Source organism: Meriones unguiculatus, chromosome 8 (assembly GCF_030254825.1).
Source record: "Meriones unguiculatus strain TT.TT164.6M chromosome 8, Bangor_MerUng_6.1, whole genome shotgun sequence".
NCBI lineage: Eukaryota > Metazoa > Chordata > Mammalia > Rodentia > Muridae > Meriones > Meriones unguiculatus.
Genome location: NC_083356.1, coordinates 51,053,465 through 51,076,979, shown reverse-complemented (window position 1 = coordinate 51,076,979; position 23,515 = coordinate 51,053,465).

The following is a 23,515-nucleotide window of genomic DNA, read 5'->3' as shown; positions in this document are numbered from 1 at the left end:
TGTGAGTCTGCATCTGTTTCCATCAGGTGCTTGATGAAGCTTCTCTTATGATGATTATGCTAGATTCCTGTCTAAGAGTAGAGCAAAATATCATTAGGAATCATTTCAATGACTTGTTTGTTTTTTTGTTTGATTTTGGTTTTGCTGGTGATCTTTGGTTCTATCCTAAATCTCTGAGCTATCTGGCCTACTTCTTTCTGTGGATATACAATAATTGTTTTTAGATGCCTAGGAGTGGAATGCCTAATGTAAATGTTGCTTTTATTTCCTCAGATGGAAGGAATGAGATGAGAGCCTTATCCAAGCTTTAATAATGCATGGCTTGGACTTAACCCAGAGCATTTCTATCTAACTATCCTTAGACGTAGGCCTGGAAGCTTCTAGCCTCTCCACAATCTAGTTATCCGTTCGCCGGGACCTTGAAGGCTTCAGCTTCCAGCATACATCTGCTAACTTAGGCCTAAATGTTTCAGCCTCTGAGACTTAATGTTACATAATCTCCCCTTTTCTAATTCTTTCTGAACTCTTTCTGTCTGAACTCCATGAACTAAACTTCACTGATTGCACTGACTGCATGAACTTAAAGGAATTGCACAGACTCATCTAAACTCAACTGCACTCAACTAAACTGCACCAAATTCAACTCCCCTCTCTCTCCCTGCATTGCTATTTTTGCTACTTATATGATTTTTTAATATATTTTTTAGTTATTACAGTTTCTTCACTTTGTATCCCAGCTGTAGCCCCGCCCTTGTTCCCTCTCAATCCTACCCTCCCTCCTTCCCTCATTTCCTTTCTTGCCCCTTCCCCAGTCCATTGATCATGGAGGACCTCCTCCCCTTCCATCTGACTCTAGCCTATCAGGTCTCATCAGGACCGTTTTTCATAGTCTTCTTCTGTGGCCTGGTCAGGCAACTCTCCCTTCAGTGGGAGGTGATAAAAGAGCCAGCTACTAAGTTCATGTCAGAGACAGCTCCTGCTCCCCTTATTAAGGAACCCATTTGGAGACTGAGCTGCCATGGGCTACTTCTGTGAAGAGGGTAGGGGTTATCTCCATGAATGTCCTTGATTGGAGATCAATATCAGAAAAGACTCCTAGGCCCAGATTTTTTCATTCTGTTGCTCTGAAAGACTCTGCCCAGCAGGGTATTATAGTGGATGCTGAGACTCATAGCCAAACTTTGTACAGAGTGCAGAGAATCTTATGAAAGAAGGGGGAGATAGAAAGACGTGAAAGGGTCCGGAGCTCCCTGCACTACTTTTAAGTAGTCTCTCTTTCCTGTCTGTTCTCATGAAAGTTGGTTGGACCTATCCTATCTCTGATCTTTCTCTGATTTGTCATTTTGTCTACCCCCTCAATTAGACATCATTTTTGGGTGATTAAAGGTATATACTAAAGGCATGTATGTATTCCAGCCAAAGGAATTAAAGATGTGTACTAAGAGGGCACCTGCATTCCAGATAGATTACATAGACTTAGAAGGCCTTTGGATGTGATCCCTTGTCATAGAAGCAACGTTGCTTGTTTAAAATTCCTCTGCATCTGTCTGTGGAGCAAGGTTGAAGCTTTACTGAAAAATGACTTCTGGTTATATTACATGGAAGTGTCGAGTCAAGATTCTGTCTATGTTCTGTTGAGTCCATATAACTGCCAACATTTGATTTGTCAGTGTTTGAATCTGTGTGTTCTACAATGGTATGGTTTTACAATGCAGTACTATTGACATTTCTCTTACGATCATGATTCTGAGTTCTCTTTATTGTGCTTCTTGACAACTCAATTATTTTCCAGGCTTTGAGCCAGTTGACTTTCACACCATGTAGTTACAGGACTGTCCTGCCATTCTGGATAAATGATTTGGACAGATATATTAAGATTTTTCTCTGTATGTGCCTTGCCTTTTCTTCATCTTTATTTTACCTTTGGATGAACTTAACTTTTCAATTTAATGAAGTTATCACACTTTTCTTTTTTATACATGCATTTACTATGTTTTCTGTCTTCGCAAAAATATAAACAAATCCATCAGGCTATTATAAAAATTGACAAGTTATTATATACTTGACTTTTTAGTTTTAATTACTATTTTAGTCTGCAATCCATTAAAAATATTTTGAAATTATGAGATATAAGTAAAAAAAAATCACATTTTTCTACTCTGGATATTCCGTTCTATCAACCAATCTATTGATAAGCAATGATTTTTGATTCTGAAATTCTATAACTTATTTGTTGAAAGACTACGTGAGATTATATATGCACTTATTTGTGGGTTCTCTCACGTGAATAACTTGCACCTGTGTATTTATGCAACTCCATTTCCTCTTGATTGATATGCAGTGTTGTAATTATGTGACTGTATCTTCAAATTTGTAGTTCTTAAGGCAGTCATAGCTTTCTTTAATGGAACATTTCCTTCCATTTGAGAAGAAACCAGTCATTTAAAAAAGTCTTACTGAATAAAATTGGGGTTGTATTTATACCTCTAATAATGTGGAAAAAAATATGTTAATAATTTTGATATTTGCAAACTATTGATGTGTTATATGCCTCCATTTATGTAGGTATTTTAAGTGTCTCATTGAATAATTATGTTTGCTAAACAAGGACAGGACACCTTATTGCAGTATAACCTCATTTTTTATATTTATCAAGTCTGAGCCTCTGATTCGATCAGCATACATACGACTCTACTTGTGCTTCTTCCCTGGTGATCCTGTGACACGAACACGTATACAAGTATTCCATCATACTGCAAGCTTATAAAATGCCCAATAATGCTATTATCACCTGGAACATGCATTTGAATAAAATACATATTAGTGCTCATCATAGACAAAATCAAATTATTCCTTTAATGTTTTAAACAAATAAAAATATATGAAGGTCTTCCAAGGATTTTTACATCCATATGAGACCAAGTGTTCCAAGTGGGTGAAGACAAAGTTAAGTGATTCTTTAAATGTCTTTAAATATGTTCTATGGGTAATTTTGAGAATACCCATAACATGTCTACTAAGTTTTATAAATTTTAATATCAAAGTAATGAATAAAATATAAAACCATTTTTTATGCTTTAAGTCATTTTCTGCTGTTTTTGATAAAATGGCCCAATAGAAATTTAAGGAGTTATTTTAATTCATAGTTTCAGGTTCCATCATGACACAGAAAGCACAATACTAGGAACAAGAGGGAGCTGGTTGAATTTCAGTGTCTGAAATTAAAAAAAGAACAAGGCAAACATGCTTTTGCTCAGTGTCTTCTCTCATTGTAATTCAGTCCCAGGTCCAGTGCAGGAAAGGATGCTGCCTGCAGTCAGGGCCAGGGATGTTTCCACATTTATTAGCATAATTTAGAAAATTCCTTACAGCCTTAGAGGACTTCTTAGATATTAGATTTTGTCATTCTGACTATTAAAACTAGTCACTGCTTTATGATGCAGGACATCCACAAGATGTTTAATTTTGTTAGCAAATAAAATCTTTTAGGTCTGCTTTAAAGAAATAGTTAATAGAAGCAGTTGATTAAGTGTGGGATATGGCTTAGATGGCCAGCACTACTATTGTGGCTCCATCACTTTGAGCAAACTTAATATGCATTAGTAAGATAAATGCATACTATTTACCACTTATGACTAATAACAAGATTGCGTGTTCCATAGAGAAGAACATCTCGTATAACATAATTGCTTATCCTATACGAAATAGCCCTAAAAATACACACACAACTAACATTATGCAAGCTGGGCAGCATATATGTGTGAGTATGCAGGCAAGATCACACACACATGCATGAGTGCATACACATACAAACAAACACACACACACACACACATACATATATGCAGTGACAATTAAAAGAGGTTGTAAATTTGAGCAAGAAAGAAGAAAATGAAGGTTTCCTAAGGGGAGGGAGAAAGAAAACAGTGAGAAAAATGTAGTTATGTCACAATGCCATTTTTTAAATATTAAAAAAAATAAATAAGTGTCTTGCTTATAAGAGGTGTAGGTATATGGATGGAGCAAAGATTCAGGAAATGGCAAATTAATGCCTGGCCCAACCTGAGACCCCCCCCCCCATGGGGGAGAGCCACCCTCTGACCCTATTAATGATACTCTGCTATGCTTGCAGACAGGAGCCTAGCACAGCTCCCTTTTTTTTCCAGCAGCTGATGGAAAAAGATGCAGAGACTCGCAGCCAAACAATAGGACGAGTTCTGGGAGTCTTGTAGAAGAATGGAAAGAAGGATCAAGGGAGCTGGAGGGGTCAAGGACACAAGAAGATCTATGGAGTCAACTGTCAGAGCCGTGACTCAGCGGCCTGCTTTGATATTTAAATCTCGGCGGAGAGATGGCTTTTGCAGGCCTTTACTAATGGCAGAGGAGAACTTGCAAGTCCATCTCCTTTTGTTTGTGACAACAGGTGGGATAGCTTGTGAGGGTTACACCTCTTCCTCAGGCTCCTTGTGCAAATTAACCTATTGTTCTGAGATGTTTTACTGGCTAAAGTAACTCCTCAAAGAATAAAGTGGTCAGAAGGCTGGAGGCAGAGGATGAGGCAGCACTTGAGACTTGCTGCTTACACAGCAGCCTGCCTTTTGCAAAAGCTGTTGAGTCTGGACCTTTAAAAAGTTTCCTGTGTGCTGTGTGTTTATTTTATTAATTTTAATCCTCACACCCAACTCAAGAACCGTTCAACTCTGCCCAGCTGGCCCCGGCAGTCAACTAACTTGGGCCCATGGAGGTTCACAGAAACTAAACCACCAAACAAAGAACAAACATGGGCTGATCCTAGGTGCCCTACATACATGTAACAAATATGCAGCTTTTACTTCTTGTGGGTAATCCAACAATTGGAGGGGCCTGTCTCTGGCTTTTGTGTGTGTGTGTATGTGTGTGTGCCTTTGGATCCCTTTCATCTAGCTTGGGCTGCCTTGTCTGGCCTCAATGGAAGAAGATAGGCTTAGTCCTGCTGTGACTTGTGGTGCCAGGGTGGGTGGGTACCTCTTAGGGACACTCCTTCTCAGAGAAGAAAAGAGGAGGGAATGGAGGGGAGGGAGGCATGAGGGCAGGACTAGGAGGAAAGGAGGATGAGAACTGGGACTAGACTATAAAGTAAATAAATGAAAATTTTAAAAAGACAGTGTTCTTAGCACAGTAACATCTAATATTACTACAGATTCTTTAATATTTTAAATGGTTAAAAATAAGAATATAAAATAATTAAAGTTGTATTTTTTGATAGAAATATGATTATATTTTAATGCTTAACTTTTATTTTGAGTATTTTTGGCCGGTATGGAAAGTATTTATGGCAATTACTACAAGATTGCCACCTAGTGGCAGTAGTCATAGATTACAGGTACATAAACCCTGTAAATCTGTTAAGAAACCCTGCCTACACAGGGATTAGATTTTCTATAAAGTTTAAAAGAAACACAAAAAGATGCGTTTATAGTAGACTCATAGGGTAAAAGTTTCTAATTTGGTGTACTACTCTGTCCCCAAATGAAAGATTTCATATTGGTCTGTAAGAGAATACTTCATAAAAAATAAATACATAATTGTAACATATTTAAGACTATAAATCAGAAGAGACACTTATATAAAAGTCAGCTAGGATGTGAGAATGAAACTGTAAATGATGACACACTGTAAAACAGAGGTATGACCACACTGCCTGAATTTAACCCGATCCTCAGATATTCCGTCTGTGTCATTCTATCTATGAGGCTTTTAGTGCAGGAGTTTAACCTCAAGGTTTTAGTTATTTGAAATCACCTTTAGCTTCATATATTTCAAAATACTTGTCTTAGGACGGTAGCCTCAGAAAAAGACTCAATAGTGTATTAACTTTATATTAAACTTTCACCAATGCTGCAATAATTCTATTGTTTGTTAGTATTATGTTATTAGGCATAAATACTAAGAGAAGTTATGTATATAATTTTATGACTTAGTGCTCTATTGTTTACAATCATCATTCTGTGGTCGAATAACCGGTAAGTCATTTAAAGGAGGAGGGTTTATTTTATTTTTTTTCTTTTCTTTAAAAATAATTATTTTTTTATAAAATACATCCCTACCAAAGCCTACTTTTCCACCATGCCCCCTACACCTCTGTTCTTCCCAGAACAAAAGTTCCTCTATTTTCCTTCAGAAAAGAACAGGTTTTAGCGATACCAATGCAACTCAGCATAGCAAGATTCAGTGAGACTAGGAACAAACCCTCATATCAGGCAGGACAGAGGAAACCTAGTAGTAGGAAAATGGTCCTAAGACCAAGCAAAAGAATCAGAGACATCCATATTCTCACTGTTAGAAGTCCCACAAATGCCCCTAACTAAAAAACCACAGCATGTATGCAAAGGACATTGTACAGACTCATGGAGTCCCATCAATGTTGCTTCAGCCTCTGTGAGCCCCTTGAGCCCTGCTTAGTTGATTCTGTGGAGCTTGCTCTCCTGCTGTCTTCAACCCTTCTGGCTTCTATAAGCCTTTCTTCCCCTATTCCACAGGGTTCCCGGTGCTGGACCAATAGTGGCTAAGGGCTTCTGAGAGTGGTCAACCCATAACTGGTCAAATTTAGGCCCAACCCACAAGAGCTAGCCCATGGCTGACACTGCCTAAATGACCCAGAAATGGGAAGCTGGAAGTCTCAGAGACTTAAGATAGAACCAAACATGACTGAGAAAAAAAGGTCAAAAATGATTGATTATAATATTCTGCTGTTTTAATAGACTGGTGCCTAGTCAAAATGTCATCAGTGAAGCTTCTTCCAGCAGCTGATGGAAGTGGATGCAGAGATCCACACCCAAACATTAGGAAGGGTAGATTTTACTCAGATTATAAGGAGTAAAATCCTCCATGAAGAGGAAGGCAAGCAAGAGCAGTGTGGTGTGTCTATTTATACTGATTCAGCAGTCGAGCAGAATGGACTGATGAATGCTGGTGCTCAGTTGGCCTTTTCCTTTTCACTCTGTCATGGCCCGCAGCATAGTGGATGGTTCCTTCCCCATCGTAATGCATCTTCTTATTCTCTTAAACCCTGTGGAAACACTCATCAATGCCTTGAGACGTGTTTCCTTTGTGATTCTAAATACACTCAAGGTCATAGTAACAACTAACCTCAAGAGCTGCTTTGTTGAATTTATTTAAACTATTGAAAGGAAAATCAGATAATGACACTTAAGATTCATTTAAAATAATCTTCCCTGACATATTCACTTAATGATAACTGCCGCAATACAACAAATTTTATAAGAAATCAAGCATAGTATAGCTTAGTTTAATACAATCTTTTACAAAATAATCTTATGTCTACCAAGCAGAAACATGCTTGTATAATGAAATTTTGTATAGCTGGGTTAAAGGTTTCAGTGATTCCCATTTTAAACTACTATGTAAGAATGTAAATAATTATTTTGTTGTAATTCAAAGTAATTTTTTTAATAGTTAGAAGGTAGCATTGCACTGGTATTTGTCAATTTGTTACAAATACTTACAAAAAACTTCCATTGTGATACAACCCAGGAGCATGTTATAGATGGCTTTCCCATGAGGACACATAGAAGTTGAAGACCTAACTATGAAGATGGGGTACCATGTCTCCTGAGCATAGCTTCACTTTTTCTTTACCTGAACAGATCAGATGAATTTACCTGGTATGAGTCTTTCTAAACTGTATTGTTACATAAACTGTCTAAGCTATAAATGTATGTCACATATAATATCTTATATACAGGATTACTATTTTTGATATCTGCTTAAAGAAGACGAAATAATAACCTGTCTAGATTTTCAGAAAAAAAAACAAACAAAAAACACAAGGGTTAGATATGTGCCCCAATGTTTGTCTATGTTAGAACAAGCACAAACTCACATGTATGCTTATATATAATCAAGAAGTAAGAGACTAACTGAGAAAAAAAAATAATTCAGTGAGTTTGAAAAGAATGATTTATTTGTGTTTTTCTGAAAGCACTCACATTTCAGCAATACTTGCTATTGGAAAGTATGGTTTTGTTGCGCTTGGTTTACTTTGTTTATTTGTTTATTTTACTTTGTTTTCTAATATATTTGTTTTCTCTTAGGAATTACTTTCCAAATTTTTTTACTAGAAATTGGGAGATTGGTTTTCTGTTGTGATGTTAAATGGCTATTTGATTTGAAATAAGTTGATACATTTTTTTTTACTAAGTACACAATTTTGTATTGCATATATCCAGAAAATTCATTAGAGATATGCTAATAATTAGACAATACTATTTTAAATATTCAAATATATAATCATTTCTTTGATTTATCAACAATTAACTTCCATGCAGAATTTTCCATTATTGTCCATAGATGCAGACAAACATCTGCATTGAGACTTCTGAGTTAGCGTACTGTATACAGTTCATGTTGGAATTTCAAGGAGCCTTCACTCCAAGTTTTAGTACCTTTGGCATAAGAAATTACTCTGCAGCTTACAGAAAGAGAAACCTAGACCACAAATCGGCTACAAAACTTTTGACTTATAATCTCTCCTGCCTGCAAGATGTCCTGGGACAATGGTGGCACAGAACTTATCTGATTGCTGACCAATGTTTGTTTTAACTTGAGGCTCAAACAGGAGAGGGAGCCCATGCCTAATACAGTTGGGTGGACAGGAACCAGTCTTAATAGCTTAGAGACCTAGGGTAGAACCAAACACAACTGGCAAACACACACACAGACACACACACAAAATCAAATGATTTCTAATGATATTCTGCTATGGTCATATTGGTACCTTGTCCCATCACTATGGAAGAGGCTTTCTCTGGCAGCAGGTGCGAGCAGGTGCAGAGAACCAAAGCCAAACATGCCGAATGAAAGTCTAAATTGGAGGTCTCTGTCATGTCCCTCTCTTTGAAAATCAGTGAGCTAAGAGACCATGGTCAACTAAGTCAAATAAGCAGGGCTCACATGAGATCACGGACTCTGAAATAGCAACCGTGGGGTCTAGATGGGTCTGTACCATGTCCTCTGTGTGTATATTATGGTTGTTAGATTGGGGTTTTTGTGGGACTCCTAGCAGTGGGAGCTGGGTGTCTGACTCCTTTGCCTGCTCTTGAAACTTTTTTCCTCCTCTTGGATTGCCTTGTCCAGCCTCAAGGTGAGGGGCTTTTCCCTTGTATCTTGTTTTGTCGAGTTTGGCTGTTGCCTCTTGGAGGCCTGCTCTTTATAGAAGAGATACAGGAATCTGGGGGAGAGGGTAGATTGGTGGGGGGTAGGGAGGAATTGAGGTAAGGGAAACTAGTCATGATGCCTTGTATGAGAAAAGAAGATGGTTTTTTTTTTGGTTTTTAAATTTAAAAACGGAATTTTTCTTTACTAAATTTAAGCTTTACAAATCTCATGTGATTAGCCCAACTATTTAGTTCATTCCAAGTTAGTAGTATTTTAACAGGCTATGATATTATAAAATGGATTCCGTGTATGGTTTCACATGTTGGAAAAAAAGGTGTTTTAGCATACAAGTGTAGACAGAGAAAAGAAAGAGTGGAGGGAGGAAGGAAGGACAAAGGGAGTGGTCAGAAGGAAGAGAAATATACTTAATATTCTACCTGGTTATTATGGAAAGTATTTTTGCATTTATTTATTATTGTCTGATAGTCTCATGCAAACGTATGATGTTTCTTAAAAGATCCACCATTAATTCCCTCCTCTCCAAAGCCTCTCTTTTCCCACTCTCAACTTCATGTTTTCTTTATTGATCAGAGCACTGAGTTTACCTAGTCTTCCTTTATGTGCATGAGTAGGTCATATGATGGACGATGGGCAACCACTTAGGAGCTTCTTCCCTACAGACATGCTCCTAGAAGGTATCAACCAGCTTTTTTTTGCTCGGCCTTATGCAAGCTTGTGCTTAATTCTGAATATGTAAAGTTAGTTAGATGTGGCTGTAAAATTTTCTCAATCTCTTAATACATCATTTTTTAAAGTTTTCCATTGAAGTTTATTAATTATTCATTTAAGGGGTTTCATCATGACATTTTTATAACATATTCATAATGCCATTCAAACACTTATTTCACACATGAGTACAGTTATTTATTCCTCTCTGTTTTCTGGTAATCCCCTTTCATTTCTTATCTATCACCCATTCTCTGACCTTTCCTTCTTCTAATTTCATGGGTTTTTTTGTTTGTTTTTTGTTTTGTATAAAAAACAATGTGTTTCCCTACAATTGTTTGTAAGAACATGATGAGGATTTCTTTATAGAAACATAAGTATCTTTTCTTTCCTTTCATTGAAAATAGGTTTTTTAAAAAGAATATATCCTTATTTTGATTTGACTAACTCAGCTCCTTCCATTTCCCCTCCACATACCCTTCCATATAGATCCATATCCTCTCCCTCTCTTGTTAGAAAACAGTTTTATAAGGCAACTAAAATGAATATAATAAGTAAAATAAACAATAAGATAAACCGAAAACTAACACAGTGAAATAGGACAAAACAGAGAAGGACTCTGTAGCCAGTTCTGAAGATACCTGATAAAACAGGATCAGATGAAAGGGGAGGAGGTCCTCCCCAATCAGTGGACTTGGAAAGGAGCAGGAAGGAGATGAGGGAGGGAGGGAGGGAGGGTTTGGGAGTGAATGAGGGAGCAGATACAGCTGGGATACAGAGTTAATAAAATGTTACTAATAATAAAAATAAATAAAATTAAAAAATTAAAAAATAGTCACAAAAAAAGAAATAGGACAAAACAAACAAATAGAATGAAATGGGACAAAAACAAGGGACAAGAAACAGATGAAGAGAAACATCAATTCATACATTTTAGGAATCCCATAAAAATATTAAACTGGAAACCATAATATATTTGCAAAGGACCTGCAGGGTAGCATGATAAGAAAAGTATATAGCACACCAGCAGCACAGGCTCTAAGAGCAACAATCAATAAATGGGACCTCATGAAACTGAAAAGCTTCTGTAAAGCAAAGGACACCGACATCAAAACAAAATGACTGCCAACAAATTGGGAAAGAATCTTCACCAACCCTTTATCTGACAGAGGGCTAATATCCAGTATATATAAAGAATTAAAGAAGGTGAAAAGCAGCAAACCAAGTAATCCAATGAAAAAATGAGGAACAGAGCTAAACAGAACTCTCTGTAGAGGAATATCAAATGGCAGAGAAACACTTAAAGAAATGCTCAACCTCATTACCCATTAGGGAGATGTAAATCAAAAAGACTCTGAGATTTCACCTTACACCCATCAGAATGGCCAAGATGAAAAACTCAAATGACAATACATGCTGGAGAGGTTGTGGAGAAAGGGGAATCCTCCTCCACTGCTGGAGGGAATGTAAACTTGTACAACCACTCTGGAAATCAATCTGGTGCTTTCTCAGACAACTAGGAATAGCACTTCCTCAAGATCCAACCATACCACTCCTAAGCATATTTCCAAAAGAGGCTCAAGTACACAATAAGGACATTTGCTCAACCATGTTTGTAGCAGCTTTATTTGTAATAGCTAGAAGGTGGAAAGAGCCCAGATGCTCCTCAACTGAAGAATGGATGCAGAAATTGTGGTATGTCTACACGATGGAGTATTACTCTGCAATGAAAAATAAGGAAATCATGAAATTTGCAGGTAAATGGTGGGACCTGGAAAAAGTCATCCTGAGTGAGCTGTCCCAGAAGCAGAAAGACACACATGGTATATACTCACTCATATAGACATATAACATAGAATAAACCTACTAAAATCTGTACATCTAAAGAAACTAATCAAGGACCCTGACTAAAATGCTCAGTCCCCATTCAGAAAGGCAAAGAGGATGGACATCAGAAGAAGAAAACAGGAAACAACCTAAAAACCTGCCACAGAGGGCCTTTGAAAGGCTCTTCCCTGCAGACTATCAAAGCAGACACTGAGACTTATGGCCAACTGTTGGGCAGAGTGCATGGAATCTTATGTAAGAAGTGGGAAATAGTAAGATCTGGAGAAGACATGAACCCCACAAGGAGAGCAACAGAACCAGAAAATTTGAACACAGGGGTCTTCCCAGAGACTCATACTCCAACCAACTATCAAGCATGGAGGTAACCTAGAACCTTTGCACAGATGTTGCCCATGGCAGTTTAGTGTCCAAGTGGGTTACATATTAATGAGAAGAGGGACTGCCTCTAACATAATCTGATTGGCCTGTTGTTTGATCACCTCCCCTGAGGGGGGAGCAGCTTTACCAGGCCACAGAAAATGACAATGCACCCACTCCTGATGTGATCTGATAGACTAAGATCAGAAGGAAGGAGAGGAGGACCTCCCCTATCAGTGGAATTAGGGAGGGGCATTTGTGAAGAAGGGGGAGGGAGGGTGGGACTGGGAGAGGAGGAGGGAGGGGTTTATGGGGGGGATACAAAGTAAATAAAGTGTAATTAATAAAATAAAAAAAGACAAAAAAGAAAGTGAATAGTGTGATTATAGAGACAAAAATTACATAATTTATTAATCAAAGATGCACAATTATTTATTCAGAAGATAATGTGGCCATAAAGATGTACCCCTGGACATGGATTCTGGAAAGACAATTCATTAATTTAATGCACTATGCTAATCAAAACAAAAAAAGAAAAGTGTATAGCTAAAATGAAAGTAAAAATAAGAGAAAATTAAAAACAAACAAATAAGGAAAAAGTACTCACATTATATTATGAGATTGGAACTTCCAGAAATGCTTTCAAGTTTGTTCTCTATCTTTAGTGCTAAGCATACAGCCTATCCTTAAGTGTATGTGTGTTTCCCAGGGAGACTCCCTTTAAGGAAAGCAAATTTTAACTTGGAAGAGAGCTTCTGGATTAGAGGTGGGAGCTTATATCCACTTCTTCTTTCGACTCTAGGAACCCAAGTGCTGTGCATCTATGGTGGCCTTGTGCATGTTGCCTCAGTCTCTGTCAGTGCATATGAGTATCTGTCTTATGGATGTAGGGGTGCTGTTTCCTTGGTGTCCTCCATCTCCTCTGAATCATAAGCATTCTTTTCAAGGCTTCCTTGATCCGTGAGGGAAGGCTTGGGATGGAACATCCCTTTAGGGCTTAGTATTCCAATGTATCTCACTCTTTGCACATTGTCTGGGTATGGCTTTTTTCATTTATTCCCATCTGCACCATGAGGAAACTTCTCTGATGGTGGCTGAGCAACATAAAGATCAATGAGTAAAGCAGAATGGCTTTAGAGTCATGTTCTTGCTACATTTTACAACAGTGATTTTCACAATGCTGTGTAAGTTTGCATCCTGATTGAATTCCTAAAGTTTTGTTGTTGTTGTTATTGTTTTTTTTTTTTTTTGTGGGTTTTTTTTCCCCATTTCTACTTTCAGGTCTTGTAGTATTTCATTCATTTCCTTCCATTGTTTGTGTTTTCATAGATTTCTCTAATGGATTTTATTTTCACTTCCTTTTTAAGGAACTCCATCATACCTGTAAAGCTGTTAGCCTGTGCTTCAGCTAGGTTGTGGTTATCATTTCCTACCATGGTAGGGTTCAGAGGTGTAAAAGAGACATGTCGTCTTGACTGTATTGATTGTGTTTCCATACCAGGTCTAAGTATTTGGGTTGGAAGTGATTGTAACTCTGAGTGCTGATCTGGATTTCTATTTGTTGGGTAGGTATGTTGTCCCATGGTCTCTGATGCTTTCTCTGGTTCATAGGAGGGTTTGGTGGCTATGTTTTCCCTGAGAAGATTTCTCTGGGGATTCTTCTAGGGGTCAGCAGTGGAGACTATGAGTAAAATGTGTTTCTATAATTTGGGAGCTGAACCTTAGTAATAAGGACAGGCTAATAAGTGGGTGGGAGGCCCACAGAAGACAAAAAGCAGGTGTTCCACCAGATTTTCCTTAGTTCCCTGGGAATAGGTATAGATCTAAGTAGAGGCCAGAGAAAGAACTCTGATACATAGCTGATGATGAGACTAGGGCACTGGATTTGGAGGACAGAAGGGAAAGTGCAAATATGAAGCTTGTCTATTTGCTATGCTGGCCTACTTGCTTCCCTGGCAGGCTTGGCTAGTGGATTCCCAGCAAATGTCTGCTGGCGGTGGGAACCCAGATAACAGGATGAGTGGAAGGAATATTGGAGGAGAAGATCTACATGACCAGCTGGAAATGGGGCAGAGGAGAAGCAGCAGCAGCAATCAGTCTGCTGCACAGCTAGGATTCAGGCAGGAGATTGGATTGAGAGATAAGGTGAAGACTTGCAGTTGGGCTACCTGAATGTTTGGTCTGAATGTCCTGTGAATACTCAGGGAATGCCTGCTGCAATTAGGAGCTGGAATAAAGGGATGAGTGTGTGGCAGGAGGAAGGTGGAAGGGAAAGATCTTGTGATATACTGAAGATGGAGAAAGGGAGGAGGGGAAGCCACCATCAGTGGTCTGCTACAGGGCCGGAGAGGAGATTTTGGGATAGTATTTAGACTAGAGGAGAGAAAGATGAATATCTGCAGTTAGCCTACCTGCTTCCCTGGTAGGTGTGGCCTGTGAATTACCAGGGAAAGCCTTCTTGGTGTTGGGGACTGGGATAATAAGATGAGTGGGGAAAAGGAAGTTTGGAGGAAAAGGTCTAAGTTATCAGTTAGAGATGGGAGAAAGAAAAAAGGGGAGTCACAAAAGCTTTTTCTGCTATGGAATTGTGGTTGAGACTCAGGGGCACGGTAGATTTGGAGGGAAAGAGGGAGAGTTGCAATTAGTCTGCTTCCCTGGCAGATGTATGAACATTAGTATTGTCCTACTTGTTTTGCCAATGAAGATATCTCTCCTACTGGCATCATGCTTCTATCAATTTTTTGGTTTCACCTCAATTATCAAAATACGATATAAAATTTTCAATATCACTACTATTAAAAACATGTTTCCCTCAAGAATTTATATATCAGACACGTTTGTTTAAGGAATTTTGGTCATTGGGGAGAGATTAAATTCTGAAGTTATTATTCAAATTGGGTGAAACAAATTCATATGATTTTTATCCTCTGCTGTATAGGAACATATCAATAAGACACCATCTTTGATTCAGAAAGTGGTCAAAAAAGAGTTATGTATCAGTGTCTTGTTCTTGAATTTCCTAATATAACATAAATATCTGTAACATAAATATCTGATACTAATAAAGAGGAATTTTTTATTAAAATATCTGAAATGAACTAATACATATATCCGTACATCTGTATGCTTCATAGAAGGCAAAACACAGATTCTTTATCTGGAACACAATTGATATCAAATGGTAAATATTTACCTGATAAACTGTTAGTGAAAGGATGAGGGTATTAATTCCTTTACAATGTTAAGATGCAGTAAGGAAAATATTTATGGCCTTCTTAAATATTACAATGTTCAAATATTTTGATCATTGTTTTAATTTTTTTCTTTATTAATTACACTTTATTCACTTTGTATCCCCCCTGTGGTTCTCTCCCTCCTCCTGTCCTAATCCCTCCCTTCCTCTACCCTCTGCATGCATGCCCCTCCCCAAGTCCACTGATAGGGGAGGTCTTCTTTTCTTTCCTTCTGATCCTAGTCAATAAGGTCTCATCAGGAGTGGCTGCAGTGTCTTCTTCTGTGGCCTGGTAATGCTGCTTCCCCCTGGGGGGGGGGAGGGAGTAATTAAAGAGCAGGCCAATCAGTTCATGTCAGAGACAGTCCTTGTTCCTATTATAATGGAACCCACTTGGATACTGAACTTCCATGGGCTACGTCTGTGCAGGGGTCTTAGGTTATCTCCATGCATAGTCCTTGGTTTGAATATCAGTCTCAGGAAAGACCCCTGTGCTCAGATTTTTTGGTTCTGTTGCTCTCCTTGTGGAGTTCCTGTCCTCTCCATATCTTACTGTTTCCCACTTGTTTCCTAAGATTCCCTGCACTCTGCCCACAGGTTGCCCATAAGTCTCAGCATCTACATTGATAGTGTGCAGGGCAGACCTGAAAAGCTTTTGTAAAACAAAGGACACTGTCCTCAGAACAAAACAACAGCCTACAGATTGGGAAAGGATCATCACCAACCCTATATCTGACAGAGGGCTAATATCCAGTATATAAGAAGAACTAAAGAAATTAAACAGCAAAAAATCAAGTAATCCAATTAAAAAAATGGGGTACAGAGCTAAACAGAAAATTCTTTGTAGAGGAATATTGAATGGCAGAGAAACACTTAAAGAAATGCTCAACCTCATTAGCCATCAGGGAAATGCAAATCAAAAAGACCCTAAGATTTCTCCTTACACCCATCAGAATAGTTAAGATAAAAAACTCAAGAGACAACACATGTTGGAGAGGTTGTGGAGAAAGGAGAACCCTCCTCCACTGCTGGTGGGAATGTAAACTTGTACAACCACTCTGGAAAGCAATCTGGCGCTTTCTCAGACAACTAGAAATAGCACTTCCTCAAGATCCAGCTATACCACACCTAGACATATATCCAAAAGATTCTCAAGTACACAATAAGGACATTTTGATCATTAAGAAATAAAATTTTTAAAAAACACACAAGTTTAAAATATTCAGATCAACAATATTTTTTATTTGTACACACAATAAACAGATACAAATAAGGGTTAATGAAGAAGAGATAGGAACTGATTCTGGCTAATTTGTCTACTATATTAAAGGTTATATATTTTTATTACCATCAGTCTATCCTTCCCACTTGTTAAAAATAATTTTATAACACATAACTAATTAGCATGTTATAAAAATTAGTTTAGTATATTGAATCAGTACCTTTTCTTTTGGAAAACATTTTATGCAGACTTAGAACTCAGGATTAACTAGCTTATGAGATGATTTAATGTGAAGGAATCAAGTAACTCATCTGTTATAAGAGTTGATGTCACACAGTTGAGACAGTATCCTGTTTATTTTGATAAGCATTATTTTAAAAATACGGACCATCTTGAGAGGATTAATAACCTTTAATTTCAAAATGTTGTTAAAACATATAAGTTGCTCAGGGTTACAGTGACAGGCAAGATTATTCTGAATTCAACTTCTGCTTGATTTTCTTGTCTTCTGTAGAGTCTCCTGCCCAGCAACGTTCAAGAAATACTTGATAAGACATTCAGCAAATTGAAGCTCATGAAATGTGCATCAATGAAAATTGCAGACAAACAGAAAACATTATTTATTAGAGCGATAATTTTTTTCTCACTGAGTGTGAAGCAGCAGTGTCAGTGAGTTCTTCACAGTTTCATGACAGGATGATTTATTATGCTCCCTATTACTCTTAATGACTTGCAAATTTCCTACAAAGAAAGTCTCTTTTAGAAACCATTGGGAGGCTGAATGTGATTGAAGACAGTAAGTTATACATGTTAACTCTTGAGATAAAATTCTTGCACACTAAAATTTCACTGTGGAAATTTTCCTAAGACAAACGTAGTAATGTGTGATTAGATGAAAGCTTAAGTATTAGAAGATATTAGATGTTTTGAGGTGAATAGCAAGATGGATTGTGCTTGAGCCTACACTGTTTTATGAGTGCTTCTGGAGGCCAAAAGTAATTCCTTACACATATTTGTAAATACATATGTGTGCTAATTTAAAGCTTAAGATATTACTTGGAAGACTTCTACCTCAGTTTGCTATAAACATAGACATGTCCTAAACCACCTTCTCCTTACACTTGCCCCATATACATAGTGCAAATGGTTTAGAAGTCTAAATTATACTGACATATTGCAAGGCTTTTCTTTGCAAAAGAATAAAAACAGGTGACTCCCTCCCCTTAAAAAAGAAAACAAACAACAATAAAACCTAAAAATCCAAACCAAAACAAGAACTAGGTGCTCTCATGGAAGGATTGATACAGGTTATCCCAGAGACAAGCATGACATTTTTTTTTTGAGATTGAGATATATTTTATTAAGAACACTATTCTACAATCAGAGTTTTAAAGCAGAGGGGGATCTCATTCGTCCACTCGTGATCACATGTCCCAGTGTGTCTATCTGAAGGACAGGGAGTAGTAAAGAGCCAGAAAAGAGTAACTCAGTGTGGCTGCACTGGAAAGGGAAGGGGAAACAAAACAAAACAAAACAACAACAACAACAACAACCACTTCAGGGACCTAAGATTCATCTTGTAGAATATAGAGGAACTTTGAAGCAGTAGGAAAAGGGAAATTGTGAAAGATAACTGAATAGCCCTGAAGTGATATTGTTTTGTTTTGTTTTTTTTTTTTCTCAACGCAGTTTATTCAGGAACCTTGAACAATCTTCTGACCCTGGGGAAAGCCAGCCCACAGCTTAAATAGCCTCTGGGTAGCCAACCCCAGCGTGCCTCGTGGGCAATGCAGATAGGTCCACATACACAGAAGCAAGCCAGATCCTCAGCCTTAGCCAAATGTGGAGTTGTTCGTGACAGAGAGCACTCACCATCGGGAAGGTGGAAGGCGGAAACCAGCTCCATCTTTAAGGCATAGCATTCCGCAGCTCTCTACAGTTCCCCTTTTTGTTTTCGACGCATCAGGCAAGAGTAGAGGTCTGATCTCTGATATTAGAAATAAATTGGGACTTTGTACTGATGTTCATTTAGGTGTCATCCACCCAAAGAGCATCAGACCCGTCTGATACCTTTTTCTCAGAGGCGGGACCTGGGGCATCAACCCGCATGCAAGCATGACATTTTATAGTTTATTTCAGTTTTGAGTTTTCAAATAGTCTTGTATATCTAATAAGGAGTATATAGTGGAACCAGAGAGCAATGAATATCTGTCTGAATAAATAGTGGGTAGTGTCATGATGGGGGATTACTGGAGTGAGGCTATGCGGATTGTGTGCCCACGGTATCCTGCTACATAGGTACAACCCCAGGCCTAGGCCCAGAATATTTGTATCCCTGCTATTTATGTGCATAGCCTATCTAAGGTACTGAATTTTTCATGTGTTAAATAATCCTTGCACCAACATATCTAATTGTTTTCACCTGTATGAGATCCAATTAGGATGAGGTTGTCAGTCAGTTGCGTAATGCCTGAGATATCCAGTTTTAAAACTTTAAAATTAATATAATATGCTTTTCTGTTCATTTCCAAAAATGCAAAAGCCTACAGGAGAGTATTTAACTAAACATTCTATATAGATATAGATCATGTAATTCATCATTAAACAATATAAATCCATAGTCACTAAAAGAAGTTAATTTTTTTTCCATGTGTCTTTTGAGTAAAAAATAATTCTTAAAAATAAATTGCTTTGGCCATATGTGAAATAACTAGTGGTTAGGGCTGCAAAACCAGAGGGCTGTACAGGAACCAACTTAAAAGAGTTCTATTGACTTTTGAATCTTGCTTGAAATAGGACAAAAGAAATCAGCATCAGAGGCCAGAAACATTCTGCCTTCTGCTGATGAAGTGCTAACACAGGTCATATTGTGTTGGGTCGGCGGCAGCGTGCTGATTCGTGATCATCGCGGAGTGCGGGACAACACGGGTGTGGGCATCCACACTGATTCTGATTTAAAGCTGCCAGATGTTGTTGGCACCTTTTACCAAGAGATTTGCTTCGTTTAGTCAGAACAGTTAGTAGGGAAGCACATGGTAGAATGAATCTACTCTCCTGTAAGCAACGCCGAGGCAATGATGGAGCAAAATAGCTTATCCACAGTAAGTCAGCAGGAAGTTTTATTCTGACACCTCTCCTCATTAATCTGCACACATGACTGCTCGGAGAGACAGTGAGTTGATTAGGTCTGCAGCACCATCAGCCCGCAGACGCTCATCGCCACGTCTCATTTTCATATGACACAGATGGTGTAGCTGCTTGACAGCAATCTCCCTTTCTATGTCTTTTTAATAGGTTCCTTTTTTAGATATTGACTTTGGACCCTCTTATGGATATTTAAACCAAACTGAATTCACTTTTCTTCCAGCAGCAACTAGAAGTAACTACAAATTGAAAAAAAAAAACAAAAAACAGTGACATAATGCCAAAATGATAGGTTTCTAATTATTTTGTGACTAAAGGGAACTCATATGCCACAAATTATCAGTCAACTGGCCCCTGAAATATTTAAGGAAGACTAGCTAAAGAAAACTCCCAGAATATGGCCAGTGAAATACAACAGATATCCACTTCAATAAAATAAAATAAAATAAAATAAAATAAAAGCAAATACATAGACTTAATTTTGGAAGATATATTAAGGTTAATCGGAAGAAATGAAAGAAAACCAGAGATTTTTTAAAAGGAGAACATAAAATGAGTGACAATTTAAACTTCACAACAGTTGTTATGCATGTAGTGAGTGGGCTTCTAGAGTTAGGTAAACATGAAGTAAGATTTATGTGACTAATCTGTATTTATGATTATATATCATAGGTATAAAATTGGCCACACAATTCTGAGAAACACAGAAGACAATCATGTTGGAACTCCATTAACTTCTCTGTATATATTCTAAAAAGACCATTTCTATATTCTGTGCCCTATCAGAAAAAGCAAAGCAGGCATTTTTATTAATTTAGCAGAACTCTTATTCATATGAGCCAACTCATTAAAATTATTTCTTCAAACTATATGTTAGGAGTACATCTGCAGAATAATGATTTAGACACAAAGATAGAGGCTACTGCATAGAAAGAGATATAGTACTAATTAGCCAATAAACAATGCAAGTGAAAAAGCAGCATACTCTTTAGTCATCACTTCCTTTCCATCTATGTACAACACAGCTTTCAGTTATAGTCAAACCACTATAATGTAAAGTCAACTTTCAACACCTCTCTCAAAGATCATTACAACAACAAAAACTACTTTAAATGCAAAATAAATAAGTATGTTCCATTTTCTGTTACTTTAAAATAGTTTTTGGATTCTCCTAGCAGACATTTGGAATGGCACATCTTCTAACCATAAATGCAATTGCAATCTACCTTTTAAAAGGTTTATCATATATATATATATGTCTGTGTGTATGCATTAATTTACGTGCTATTTGTGGATGAAGGAGCCTGAATATGCATTAGAATATAAAGGAGGCCAGAACATGCATTAGAACCTATGGAACTGGAGTTATATCAGGTATGAGCTCCCTGTTGTGATTGCTGTAAACAGAGACTTGATAGTCTGCAAAAACAATAAGCATCCCTAACCACTGAAACATATTTAAAGCCCATAATTTTAAATAGTAAGGTGTAAATATTATTTAAAATTTTAGTTCTTAATATGTTTAAATATTTGCCTCATGCATGAGGACATATATCAGTCAATGGAATGGTAAAAAGATTAATAATAATGTGTCATTGGTCTCTCTTGTGTCAGTGGCAGTATCAATATGTAACATGAAGGCAATGTCATAAGAAAGGATAGATGCAGATAAAACAGGATATGAATACTTGAGTTTTTATTTGTGTGTGTGTGTGTTTTCACTCTTTGGTGACGAATGAAAATACGTATCCAGGTACAAGCTATAAAATATTATTTGTGTTATTTTAGTTCTTCTGCACGTGACTTAATACTTTTATATTTGAAATAAAACTGGCAATTTAAGATATGAAGATGGACAGCAAAATGTATGCAATAATTAAAATTTTAAATCACTACTTTGAATGACAGCAATTAACAGACAAAATATGCCAATGCATAATTTCAATGTTTCTCCACATCATTTAATATATTTCTACTTGAATTAAAACTGGAATTTTTCATTATAAATTTGGACAATAAAACATATGCAATAATTTAATTTTTTTAATTATTACTTGGGATGATATACATTATCCAAACATAGCAAATTGAGAGTCTGACTCAGAAATGATGGTAAAGTTTTGATTAAACACTTTTATCATGTTTTTTTCCTTACTTTGAAACAAGAATTCTCAAGTTTTCATTGTGTATCATCACACCTAAGTTAAGTATTTGACCAAGTTGACAATATTCAAGACATTGCCTTCTATATATTTTATGTAACTGCAAGAGATTTCACTTTTTTCTTCTATATCAAAAACATAATAGTTTTATTAACTGTTTTGTAAAGATTTAGGAAAATATTCCAACTACTGAGTATAGCTTTCATGGGTACAATAATGGCAGTATAGAGATCTGTTATTGCAAGTCACAATGTGCCTAGTTTTAGGTGCTATGTGAAAAAGTGAGAAGTGGTAAAAGTCTAAATGCATAGCGTTAGTAGGAAAAATAAACATAATTGGCTGAAGATGTCAAGATGTCAAGTCATGGAAGTATAACTCCAAGATAAGGGATCTTTCTTTTCTTAGCAAATGTAATCATGAAGATACAAATTACAAAAGAGTGATAGAGAAATAAAATATTGTTTATATTTTGTGGCATGCAAAATATTAATAAGTTAATAATTTAGAGAAGAGCACAGATACTCTTGTGTTTAGTTAAAAAATAATAACTCTTTTTGTCTACTATTTGGCTACCCAATGCCAACAGACTTTAGAAAATTACAAAAGTGTGTATATTGCAGAGAAGACTAAAATTAAGACCAAGTGTAAGTCCTTTCTTGCTTTCGAACTTTTACTTGGGTTCAGTCAGTGAAGAATGTAGTCAGAAAAGTAGTCTGAAGACATTTGCCTGATTTGTTTTCTGAATCCTGCTCTATCTCTAGAGAATGTCATCTTTCATTTTAAGGCTGGCAACTAGAGCCAGGTCATCTGCTCCTGAGGTGTTGCTGTCTGAAGCAAACTTCTCCCAAGTAATGTTGACCTAGTGATAATAATACTCCACTTCAATTATGGTAGCTTAATACGCCTAATAGCCTAATTATGGTAAATTTACAACTCAGGATCTTTGTCACATATTTGTATTGCAACATTATATTAAATTTTCCTCAGCCTTCGTTTTGTGTGTGTGTGTGTACCCTCATTATCTTCTAAGACACATATAGAAACATTCAATAAAAATTGTATGATGTGTTGTTCTTTTTTGTTAATAGAGAAATACATATACATAAAGAAAAATGAAGCCCATTATTAACATTTTTCTCTTTTCCTTTTCAATTATATTTTTATTTCAGCAATGCTCATTAATGCATTTTCCAGAGGATCTGTAAATCCAACAGTGATTTCTAAGGGAAGAGGATAGATTTGATTAAGAACAGAAAAGCATCAGTAATATGGGAAAGATGTTCACAGTATATACATATATAGTAGGTATTTCTTCTTTATTAGAATACAGATTTTTCTAAAGAAAATCTTTAGCTGTACAGATTTTAGTATGTTTATCCTATATTATTTCTAATATCTACTTATAAGTGAGTATATATCACTTTCTCTTTCAATGATACTAAAGAAAGCTGTTACTGTCAAAAATACAACTCCTATACTTCACAAAAGATAACAAAAGCTGAGTAAAATAGGAAAATACTGTTTGATACATTATTCCTCTCATGTGTATTTTATTCTGCAATGTATCTCCTTTACTTTCTCCTTCATCACCTTTGAAATTAAAATGTTACAAAATTTTATACTATAAAATAGAATTCTATACACACAACTTACACAGAATATCACTAG